This window comes from Charadrius vociferus, unplaced genomic scaffold, assembly GCF_000708025.1.
Source record: "Charadrius vociferus isolate BGI_N301 unplaced genomic scaffold, ASM70802v2 scaffold385, whole genome shotgun sequence".
Lineage (NCBI taxonomy): Eukaryota > Metazoa > Chordata > Aves > Charadriiformes > Charadriidae > Charadrius > Charadrius vociferus.
Window position 1 is genome coordinate 4,121,495 of NW_009648925.1, and position 12,939 is coordinate 4,134,433.

The following is a 12,939-nucleotide window of genomic DNA, read 5'->3' on the forward strand; positions in this document are numbered from 1 at the left end:
TTATAATGGTAAAGTCTGAGGAATAATTTCTCTCTTATACTAGATCTGATTGACTAGACATGACAGATGGTGTTTTTATTACTTTCCGTCTTTATGCCATTCTAAAAGAGGCCTCATCTAATGCAGCCCAGGCAGTGTTTTGAGTCTTAACCTCTCAGATAAGCAAACCCCGTTTCATCAGGTTAATGGATCCTTACTTGATTCAGGAAGGTAATTTTCCTTAAAGTTATTCTAATCGAGTACTCGGAGCCCAAATTGTCCTGGCTGATTGAGTGCCAGCAATGGGTAAATCTTTCTACTAAGGACCGTATTTATTTTCAAAGAGGGAAAACAAGTTATTATTATTATTACAGAACCAATTCTATCGTGCATTCAGTGACTTCTCAAATACTGTTTTTTACTGCATTCGCAGAAATAAAGATAGAAGTAAAGTTAATGCAGCCTTCCTCTCAGTAGTTTTATTAAATAACAGGCAGGAAAGGAAAATGAGAGAAAGTGATGGCCTGCTGTCTATTGGTACTCCCTCAATTAACTGCCCCTATGGTAATAGCATCTGACTCTAATCAGCACAGACCCCTTCAAACACAGGCTCACTCCAACCTGTCTTCCTGCATCAGCCTCCAAATTGAGGGCTGTCAGCCCACGTAACTTTGCCTCCAGGCTGGGAAGAAGTAACAGAGGACTATCCACCTTCTAAAAGAAAAGGTCTGAAAGAAAACCAGTGCCTCAAGGATGCTCCCTGCAAGTCCCATCTCCAGCATGGCATCTCGCTCCACAAGCAGTTTGGTGCTACAGCTGCTCGTGAGCGCAGTCACAGCCCATACGGAGACAGGGATCATAGTCCCCTGCTGCTTTAGCTCTTGGTTGGCTCAAGTCACTCCAGGCAGAAACCCTGCCAGCTGTGGGGCTGTCCAGACTGCTTAAAGAAGCAGATGGAAGGTCCAACCTCTCCTACTCTCTCTCACGTACTGCAAGACTGCTCCAGCAATTAAGCCAATGTAAGGACAACGAGAAACAGCAACCATCCCAAAGTTGTGCAGAAAACCAGCCACAGAAACAAGAACTGGGCCCACAGCTTCTGAATAATCATTCAGTCAGTACTTTTACTTCTCCACAAACATATTACCTTTCACACAGCCTCACAAGGAGGATTGGTAGCCCTGATGCCCCATCAGACATTCAATACTGGATTTCTACCTCCAGAAAATCTGACCCCAAAGACCCTCAGCTGCAGTTTGCAGTGCAAGCAAAGTGAGCTACTTGAAACAAAAAAATGTTTCTTTGCCATTTTCTGAGCAGCTGAGCTGTTGTCCTAACAGCTCTGCTGAAGTTATTGATGCCTCAAATGAAACTATCATTCTCAATGATTTTTATCTACCAGACACCAGACTTTTACGGTTTAGTCAGGCAGAGTATTACATTGTAGTATCAAGGCAGGCATCTTTAAAACAGCAATTACTCTGCAGGAACAATAAAGATGCTGGAGAATACATTAACTCCTTTCTGCCTACTGTAGGAGAAGACCAGGTTTGAGACGATCTAAGGAACCTGAAGGTGCACAAGTCCATGAGACCTGGGAACGGGCAGATGAAGCTGCCAAGCCCCTATCCATCACATCTCAGAAGATGTGGCAAAAAAAAACTGCTGATTGGAAAAGGGGAAAAAGAACCCCATTTTTAAAACGGGAAAAGAGGAAGACCTGGGGAACTACAGGCAGGTCAGTCTCACCTCTGTGACCAGCAAAATCATGGAACAGATACTCCTGGAATCTATGCTAAGGCACATGGAAAATAAGGAGGTGATTAGTGACAGCCAACATGTCCTCACTAAGGGCAAATTGTGCCTGACAAATTGTGCTTGATTCTGTAGATATTTTACCTTCTATTTTTGAAATGTCCTTAAGATACAGAGGGGTATGAAAGGTTTTACCCATGTCTTGAAGCAGTGGCTGCAACTTTCTGCTTAGCTGAGACTGAGGCTGGGATTTGGGTACACAGGAGGAATCCTGGCACAAGAAAGAGCATTTCAAATCACCGGGGGGGGACATCCTCACAAGAATTCCATCATTATGAAGTCACAGAAGATCAGTCATTCTTATTATGTTGAAGAACTTATTTTGAGACAAAACCTTCTGATAGAATTTTATTTTTTCAGACTTCCGGGCTCCTCTGGATTGGAGAGGGAACATGGTTTGCTCCAGGCTTGAATACTAGGTGAAAAGGGTGTGTTTAAATCAGAGTCTTGCAAACCAAAGGCAGAAGGTATGCCTGGGCTCAGGCTCAAGGATTAAAAGTTCCCAAGCTTTCTCAAATGTCTCTGTTTCGGGTCCTCTTGTGTAGCCTATCACATTTAAAACACACAGCACGCTTCAGGAGAGGCAGCCTTTTAAAATAGTGCTCTCCTCGAATATTGTTACGGGCTTGATTGCAGACACCTTTGGGCTCAGAGCAAGCACCACTGAAATTGTTCAGACAGGTGATCAATAGAGGGGTATAACTTAAAAAACATGTTACTTGTGGAGACGGCCTCCAGGGACAGCCCTGAAACTGTCCCCACAGTTAAACAATCCCAGAAGAAGTAGGCATCCATCCCTGTTAATTACTGCTGGGAAACAAGGCATCAGAGCAGCAGGAGGAAAAGACAAGCTTGATTCTTACTAGGTCTTATCTGCTACACCAGTTTTTTTAATGAGCAGCGTAAGGTGGAGAAAACTTGTCCCTGGGCCTGATGCAAACTTCCATAAACTGGGTGAATGGACCATAAGCAAAATTCACCCCCTTCCAGTTTCCAATGTTTGGGAATAGCTGACTCCAGCTGCTTTGGAGAGAACTGCAAAGAGGTTCCACAGGTATCGGATAAGCTGCCCCAGTAGGTTTCTCGTTGCCTTTATTGAGTATTGGGTAAGACCCTGTGCACAGAAGTGTCTGTGATCAATGAACCCATGATTTGGTAGTTCTGCCCAAGGGCTTATTCACAGTTAATCCAAACGAACTTGATTCATGAAACTGGCTGGAAATCTCATCAGAACAGGCTTTGCAGAGAGATTTCTGGCAGTTTTGCTTCCAGCACTGACTGAAAATAGAGCAAAAAGAGACTCCAGCCTCCTCTGAGTTATTTTGTCAGATCTGGAGATGGGTGATTAATTCACAAAAAATAATAGTAGCTTGGTCATTTTCTGCCTTTTGCTTTTCTCCCCCCTATGAACAGAGGTGGTTTTTTCTTGGGTTTATTTGTTTTTCTGAACTATTTGTCAAGAATTATCCACAAACAATTTCAGTACTTAGACAGCATTAGTGGTCTGCAATATAAACAAGCACAAAGGGACATCTACGTTACATTGTACACTTCAGAGTTTTTCACCTGGATGAGCATACATCTTAGAAACAGGTTTGCAGTGCAGATTTGCACAACTCTTATTCTGAAGCTCTTTCATGGATAATTTGGACAATTGCCTCAAAAAAAGCCCACTCCCACAAACATTCCTCACATGATGTCCGTCTGCTCGCGCACTCCCAGCCAGGGAACACAGAAAGAACAGGAACACAATCAAAGCACGTTACTTACGGAAATATCTGCAGCAAGTCTCAAAGAAACGTGTCGGTGGAGTGTCCCCAGGTGGAGGGATTTCCATGGAGGAAGCAGTGAAGTCGTCCAAGTCAAAAAAAGAGCACTGTGAACTGTTTAAACTTTAGGAAGTGTCTGAGATGAATGTAGGGAATGAATATAAGGTTATTTCTTCTTGTACCCACAGCAACACTTTTATACCATGGTTATGTACAGAGAACAAATGGTGAAACAAGCTCTTGGCCTCACAGTAACATTGTTCTGTTTGTTGTCCCTAAAGGCTTTCAGTCAATCTTCATCTGTGGGTTTGGCCAGAAAAATGTACTGGTGAACCTCCCCTCTCTGCTTTCTGCATGCCAACTTAAAGCTTCTCGGGATTCTTTAACTCTTTAATTCATCATTTGTGTACTTCAGGGAAGCCTCTCTTATTTTCTGTACCACTCAGTGCCTTTGTAAGTATAAAGTTATTGGTAGGGTCCCTCTGACTTGGACATGCTCCAGAGCAGGGCTCCTGTAGAAAGAGCTGGTCATACGGGGAGGATAGACAGCTAAAACAGGGATCGTGTTGGAGCTGGCTTGGCCAGACCTGGTCGCTCTCAGCCCTAGAGCTTCCTCCTCTTTTCACATTCCCTGTTGGGGAATGGAAAGCAACACAAAGGATTTGGCTGTATCAAGCCAACTTACCAAAAGTGATCAGCAATCGGAATTGATGCCACATGTTTTCACAAGATCATAGTCAGCTTAATGCCTAAAATCAGATTTAGGCTTTGGTGAAAGGCAAGCAGGAAGGAAACACGCTGTACTGACTACTCAGATTTTCCAAAAAGCCAGTCCTCCTGTGAGTGCCAAACACTTCTCAGGCACCCCCACTTTCTACACATGCAAGAATTGCTTTGCCATTCAAGTGCAGCTTGCAGCGAAGTAGGAGCAAGCCAGGCAGGTAGGGCTGTATTCCCAAGGCAAAATCACCTGGGTTCTTTAATTGCCCGAGAGAGAAAAGAAGTTTTCGCTTTCTTCAGCCTTGCCTTCATAATCCACCGTAAAAATGAAATTTGCTGCTCCTGGGAGTTGGTATGCTGCAGAAGGACAGAGCCTGATACAGGTGGCCAGGCACCCTGCACCCCCATCCCCACGGCACCCAAGCATCTCAAAGGCATCAGCAGCTCCCTCCCAGTTCAAGCATGGGGCTCCAGAGAATGCAGCTACTTCAGCCCCAATACTCAGGTTCCTAAACCACCTGCGGCATGTTAGTTGTTAAATAAGGTTGACTGATGAGCAGCGTACTGATCATTTTTAGAGGAGATGATAAACCAGACATTCAAGATGCTTCTGACAGAATAATTCGGAGGACATGACAAGATGCCATTGAATCCCTTGAGATCAAGAGCCTGATTCTCCTCTTGCCTGTTTTGGTGAGAAGCAGGAGGAGCTGCCTTGTCTGTGGAGCTAAACCTGTAGTAAAATGGTTTAAATAGGAAGAATCTCCTCCTTTGGTGGTGGCAGGACTGCACCGGAGTGAAGACATCTGGGTCCCCAGACCTGAGTACCATCTGGCTGCCCAGGGAACCCAGCTCACTTCCACAGCGAGGACCCTGCAAACCCTCGGGCTCTGGGGCCTTCCAGACTCTCCAGTGTAGAGGCAGGAGCCTGAAAGCCCCGCAACAAGCTTGCAGTTCCCATTGCTGCTCCTGGCAGGGAATCCCAGAATTCTGGTGTCTTCTACACACCTAGACAGGCCTGAGTCTCTTCAAGCTATGCGAACTGCCTTTTAGAGCCCAGTAACTAGCATCAAAGCCAAGTATCAGAATCATAGAATGGTTTAGGTTGAAAAGGACCTTGAAGATCATCGAGTTCCAACCTCCCTGCCATGGGCAGGGACATCTCCGACTAGACCAGGTTGCCCAAGGCCATGTCCAGCCTGGCCTTGAACACCTCCAGGGATGGGGCCTCAACAACCTCTCTGGGCAAAAATATGCTGGGTCATAGATATGGAGCTCTCCTCAGTGACAGCAGAAAGAGAAAATGAATTACATAAGAGCAGGAATTCGGGCACTGATGACTGTGAGGTCACCAAGGAGAGTAAGGAAGAGAAGAAATACAACATAAGGGGACCTCAATTTGCCATGAAAATCATAGACAGAGGTAATAAAAGCTTTATAAAATATTCATTTTGCCTCAGAGTTTATGTATAGGAAAAAATCTGTCAGGAAAACATGCCCCAAGCAAACACCACCTGGGAAATGCTGAGGCAGTTCTCCTGCCCAGTCCCCCCAGCACGTTAACAAGTCAGGTCAGTGAAAACAGGGCCGGACAATACTTCAGTTTATAAAAAGGTCAAGGCTATTTTCAGCCAGCTGCACTTGGTATGTGGAGCAGCCCCAGCTCATCACATCTGTCTGCCCCTAATGCTCCATCTATGGGATTTCAGAACAGCTACTTTGACCAGAGTCAGTAAAACCAAATAAATCTGTGTTTTTAAGAAGGGTTATGTTGGAAATTTTCAGTGTGCAAGTCCAGAATAAACAGGAAACTGTAGAAAAATTATTTCTAGTGGTTGCCACACAGAAATAAACCCTGGGGATGAATCACGTGGGGCAACCAAGGAAGGAAGGAATTACCATAACTGAGACTGGAGAAAGGAGACCTTGCTGAGACACTGCGGTGGGAATGAGGGTGAGGGGGATCTAGCTACAAGCTTGTGCAGCAACTGTGAGGCCAAGAACACTGCCTCTTGACTTGGATGGAGGTAGCAGCACTGCCAGATGCTCTCAAATCTTTCTGTTGTACCCCAGTGCTACCCACAGTCAGGGAGACAAGCAGGAACCAACTCATCCAGCCCGTACCCACACCAGTGAAGCAACAGCGATTCAGTGCGGAAAGTTGAAACCTGGGCACACCTTCCTCAAGAGCCTCACTTCACCAGGGTGGAAGACGCATCTTCACTAATAAAACCAGAATGTTTTGGTTTCACAATGATCTCAGAGAGTCAATGGCTGCTGGAGCAAACAGCCTATTTCATGAGAATTTAGCAAGGGAATAATTTAATGGAGCTCAGATAAAAGGCAGTCACCTGGAACTCAGATTTAGAAGAAATTGCTTTTTTTCTGAATTACTGGTTTGGAGGTTAAATGAGGAATATTCATCTGACTGCACTTTTCTTGCACACTTGCCCTGATCAGTGTACTAACGAACTCTAAACCATACGGGGAAATGCTTTCAGTCCCTCCCCCCACCTCCCAAGGAGCAAGTTCTTTATTAAAAACTAATGATTGATTCTCTTTTTCAAAATTAGCACCTGCAAATTTGGGGGCAACTTCCACGCTGGAACAAATAGGAGCAATTCCCTTCGCACTGATTAGGAGTTCATCCTTCTCAAAAGTCCCAAAGGCCTCTTAAATTGACTGTCTTGATTAAAGATGGGTTTAGCTTTAATTGAGTAATTGATGTGGTTTGTTATCATCGATTATGGCAGAGATTTCCTTTGCTGTATCTTGGCCAGAGAGGGGTGCTTCCTTTACACCTCACTTCAATCCTCCTCAGGTGAGCTGTTCAATTACAGATATATCATCAAAATACATACAAATATGCATACATCCACACATTTTAATATGCCAGCCTTGGAGCCTAGAGGAAGATCATACTCCAGGCTTAAGTTGTGGCATGGAGTAAGGGGCTACAGAAGACCAAGAGGAGTCTGTAGGACGAGATCCACAGCTACAAGAGCGTAACTCCCCTGATTATAGTGTGTTGTCACTAATGAGACAGTTCTGTGTGCTAGGGACACAGAGCTGGAGGAAAGTCTAGTTAAAAACCAATACATGCTGCAAGAATTGAATAGATTTACTTTGGTGCTAAGCTGTTAGGTGGCTTGTACCTTTGTGCCCCACAGTATTAGTCATAGAATGGTTTAGGTTGGAAGAGACCTTAAAGATCATCTATGAGGAAAGGCTTGGCTGATGGTAAATCTCAAGAATATACATTTTCTCAAAGCCCTTTGTAGGGATTTGGAATCAACTGCTAGTGAATGAGTAGTTAATGTCTTTGCTTGCAGTTAGGACTATAAAATATGTGGATGCACATCTCTGTTTATTTGATGTCTCACTATAAATTTCTAGCTGCTTTATGAGGCTTCTTACTGTGATTCCCTGACTCAAACCAAAGACAGAATTACCAGCATTTAAAATTGAGCTAGAAACTAGGAAAAACTAGGTTTAGGGTTAATTTAATGTCCAGTGATGACCTCTTTGCCACCATTTAGCATTCGAGAGAGAAACTCCCTGACTGTGCAGCTCCGCAAAAGCTCTTTCTAATTGAATCAAGCAGATTTAGATTATATCGACTGATTTTTTTTAAGCGGGAAGTAGGGATTCACTTAGACTGGTGAAATATGTGGGCTTGCAGGGGAAAGGAATTGAGAAGATTGTCCTTACATAATAAATGAGACAGAGAATAAAGTTTCAAAATTATTCAAATACGTAATTTTGAAGCTTTTAGTTGTTATGATTTAAAAATCTGCAAACACGTAGTAAAAGCTCACAACTGAAATAAAACATGTCAAAAACATTTTTACTGACTCAAGCCATGTTCTTCAGTTTTTCAAAACGCAGGCAGCTTGTTCTTCTTCAGGATAGGAAGATTTTCTAAATCTCAGACATTCTGGTGGGGTGGAAATGTGCATCTCTGAGTGTCTAAGACCACTACATTCCCAGATCTTACAGAGCTGGAGACAACTGCATTGCCAGTGCACTCTCCTGCTACTTCTCCACATTGCTAACAGTGCACTGATGTGGACAAAGCACATGCAATGAGGAAGGTTATTGCCAATGAGTGGCAATACAGGTTTACAGTGCCTCGGCTGCCTCTTCAGTAAACATGGCTCATTTGCCAGCCAGCCAAGGAGTACAAGCTCTGAGGTTGTGTTTGCTGTTAGGGAAGGGCAGAGCGAAAAGGATGGCTATTTGCACAGGGTGGAGAAGATCTGCTGTTTGCATGTGCCAGATTTGCCCCACCTATCCACCCCATCCAGCCCTTCCTTGCCGGAGTAGACTCTCAGATACCTTAGCTATGTCCTGGCTACCAGAGCAAACTTCTCCGTGGAGAGAGCACCCACCACTGAAACTAAAGCCATGGGCACCCAAAAAACTGCCTATGTGACAGATATCGTGACTATGCCAGACACTGTGGATCCAGCTGGTTTTAAATGGGGAAGGAGCCTGGCTCATTCTAGCTCAAAGCTCAAAGGCAACCATGTAAGGGCAGAGCCATTGCTTACAGCAACTAAATTCTGCTCTACAGTCAGGCTATTGGAGTACTTGGTCCCTCACTCTTTACAACAGATCCCAGCAGTGCGGAGATGTGCCAGATGCTGGTCAGCTTTAGTCATGCAGAACAGATGACTCTGGCCATGCTAATGAAAGCTGCATCTGCTTTGTAAAGCCGTGGCAGATTCATTTGGTAGTTGTCTGAGCCAGTTGGTATTGATGTGCAAGCCAACAAATGGCAGCAGGTCTGCCCAAATGGCAGGATGGCCAAACACAGCTTAGACAACACAGTGGACAGCTCCTCTTCTCCATCAGAGGCTGGACAGATGGCCTGGAGAGAGGTAAATCCACATCACTTAACACCTTGTTGTAGGACAAGTCACAAAGTGCTTCCTTAGGCAAAAAAGTCATTGAAGGCAACAGGCTCCTTGCCTGCTCACAGGCCAAGGAAAGACCTTTGTGACCACAGGCTTGGACTGCACAGCTGTATCTGGCCAGTGAAAGCAGGCTGTGAATGTGGTACTTTCTGCTCTACTATATTTTTGGCCCATGCCCCACCCTGGCAGGCAGCAAGGATGAAAGTAATTTGACGTGTGATAAACCAATGTGAGCCAGAAATGGGAAGGGAAAGGAAAGCCAAAACCAAGACAGAGGGATGGCTTACACAGAGCTCCAGAGCCAAGCGCCTGCCCCAAAGAAGGATAGGATACCAAAGGTCACTGCTAGTACTGGGTTGTTCCTGAAATAAATGTCCTTTGGCTTCAGGGTACACAACAGAAGCACACTTCATTGAACCTTCTGCTTCCAAGCATGCAGTTTGAAAGTGTTTGTCCTCTGAGTCACTCCAGAACCATGGTGATGGGCTATCACTATCAGCTGACAGATGGGTTTGCCTCTCTGTTCTTCAACATGTGGAAGGCCATTGATCTACAGATTCTCCATCTCTGCTCTTTTCCCTTTCCATCTGCTATGGAAGTGTCCATGCTCAGTGTAGCCCTGATGGGCAAGGCAATCAGGCCTAGATTGCTCCACTGGTATCGAAATACAATTGCACTGCTGTTCGGCAGATCTCCAGCAGCTCACCTAAAATAACCTACTGATTCTATTTGAGTCCTCAAGAAAAAGCAAGCAGATATCAAAGCCAACCCCATCTGTCAGCGACTGCACAGAAGATGACTTCAGAGACCCTGGAGACACAGCTCTCTAGGAGAAAGCGAGCCAGGCTGCTATACCCATCTCACCATTGCTAAGTGAACCAAATTGACTAAGCAACTTAAGAAGGCGCAGCCTGTTCCTGACCAGGGGAATGGGTTATTCTGCAAACTGGAACAGGCCAGAGAAACCAGCCCATGGCTCAGCCCATCCCTTTTGGTTGCAAAGGAGGCTGTTTCTACCTTAGGATCTGAACTTGCATTGCTAAGAACTGCTTTAATGAGGAATCGTCCAGACTGGTGAACATACAAGGCTTAATGTTCAAATTGTCTAGGAGGCCATCACGTAGTCATCTCTTGATACACCGGCATGGCCCTTCAGGCAAGGAGCAGTCAACCTAAGCTGACTTACTGTCATCTTGCTACTCATAAAAAAAAAAAAGAAAGGACCAGAGATGGAAAGGTCAACTACAATGTAATGCATGTCACTGCCTTCAGTTATATTGCACTGAACCTGCCACCACCATTTCTCTCCTTTTGCTTGAAAATTGCAATGATAGCACTTTGCAAGCAACTTTCATGAGAGTTTACAAAACAGCAGTCAGACAGGAGTATGGTCTGAAAGATTACAGAAAGGAAAACACAGGGCAGTGACTCCTATTTGAGACGGATCAGCCTCAGGACCTCAGCATTTTCTGCCACGCAGCCATGCACACAGAACAGCTGTCCCTAGTCAGGTGGGAGCAACACATTGCATGTAGCATTCAAACTGATTCGAGGGTGGTCCTGGTTTGAAAGAGAATGGCAAGGGATTATCCAGACATTAAAGGAGCAGAAAGGATAATAAACATGTCTGTGTAGTTGTTCAGCTGAACAGATTCTCCTGAGAGCCAACAGGAATTGCACTCCTGACAAAAGTAAAGTGGCGATCCCCAAATCAACCACAAGCATAAGTCCATCTAGAGTTTCCACGGAGAGGCATAGGGGGCATCCTGTGACTGACCAGGGCTCCTTTGGCTGGACCTCGAAAACAGGAAAAACAAAAGCTCCACCCTTGGAAGCGATGCAAGTGTGAGCTGCCACCACATTGCTTGTCTGAGCCAGTGCAGTTTGGGAATAGTCATGTGGAGCAACAAACTTTGCCGTGCCATGAGTGCCCTTGAAACTTCACCACAGCAAGATCTCAATGATATCTTTCAACTTTTTAAAGCAACATTGCTCAAAGAATGGGAAAATAAAACTGGCTGCCCCTAACCAGCGCTTTCCGGAGCTGCTCTGCAACTCTCTGCACAGTGCGTTTGTCACTGTATCACACAGAGGAACAAAGCCACTTCCCTGGTCTCCCTCACCTTCTCCTACACCTGGTGACAGCTGAGGGCAGCCTGAGATTGAGGGATGAGGACAAGGCACAGCTGAGGGAGCCCATATCTCACCGGAGCAAGCCCTCCAACCTCACGCAAGATGATTCCTCTTCCAAACACCATTCATGCACTGGCTGTGCCTCATGCCCCACAATTTTTTCCCCACCATTCTCCCTCTCCCCTCCCAAATTCCCCAACACACATCCATACAGAAAACACCCTGCCACACTTCAAACACCCCTCCAGTCAAGCTTTTCTTTTTCAGCTGCCTGCCTGCCAGCCCCAGCATAGCAGGGCTGCCCATTTGCAGAACTCAGCACTCTAATCCATTGACCTTTTACACATTGTACGGGACCGTCTATTTCTTATCAGCATAGCCTATTTTAAGTAATTTTCGAGAAGTTCAGTTCATTCTTCTGCTTGCCTAAGGAAATATAAAAATTTACACCTATTGTAAAAGCATGAATAAAAGCTGATTGCAGAAAGTAAAGACAATAATGTGCCCATAATACTAACTAGCTCACTTGCACTGCATTTCTGTTTAAAGAAAGATTTGCCTGATTATCAACAGGGTGTTGATTTAGATTGCTGCTAAAACTACCACTGTAAAAGTAAATCCACTTTTATTGCGTTAGTACAGAGAACAGTTATGTACAGTTTAAACTTTTATGCCTGTTGCCAGTGGTGATCAATCTCTTAATTATGAAGCCAAATAGGTTCTGTGGCAGGAGACGACATATTTAGTGCATTTGGGATATTTTTTGAAGACATTAAAATTTATAAAATGAAGATCAACAAAACCTTTTTAAAACAGAAATCAACAAGGATGGTAACAGAATCAGATAGAGAATTTGTGCCGCTCTCAGATCGGGCTGTTTGAGAAAGCAAACTGAGGGCAATGTTCTAGGACTTGAAAGATTCACCTTAAGTTTCCAGTTTGTACAGAATTCTGGTGTGACTGAAGCTAGTCTTTTCAGTTTGGGAATATTTTTTTGCACTGATATTGTGCAATTTGACCAAATATAACAGAGAAAGAACTACATTCACTACTAAGAGGCAGTCACCTTCAGTGGTAGCCATATGCATTTTGATTACTCTTTACACAGCTCTCTGGTGACCTGATACTTGAGATGCAGGGCACGTTTTCTTTGGCAACGATGTCACCCTCCTCACACTCATGCATTTCTAATCTCAACTCTCTAATGGGTAATCACTAACAGCAAAGAAATAGTTCACATGTGGATGCACAGGAGGAAGATGTTTGCGTGCATTCTGCATGTGGTTTGCTGTGTAAACACTATCCCAAGAATTAAAACACAAAGGAAACATTTTACGTGAACAAGCAGATAGTTGCTTGGATCTCCCAGTGTCAAGGTACCATCACTTTCTGGTAAGTGGAGAACATTAAAACTGGAAATGTACCCAGAGGCATTCCTCCTTTGGTTTCAGCACACTCAATATCAATTCACCCTTTGCTCAGAGTTCAAACTGCTCAGCAAGGACAGCAAGACCTGCTCTGGCCATTGTGAACATTGCAACTTTGGGACTGTTTCTTTCACATTCAGCTAAGGTGAGAGTGGCTGAGCTATACACTTTTCAGCC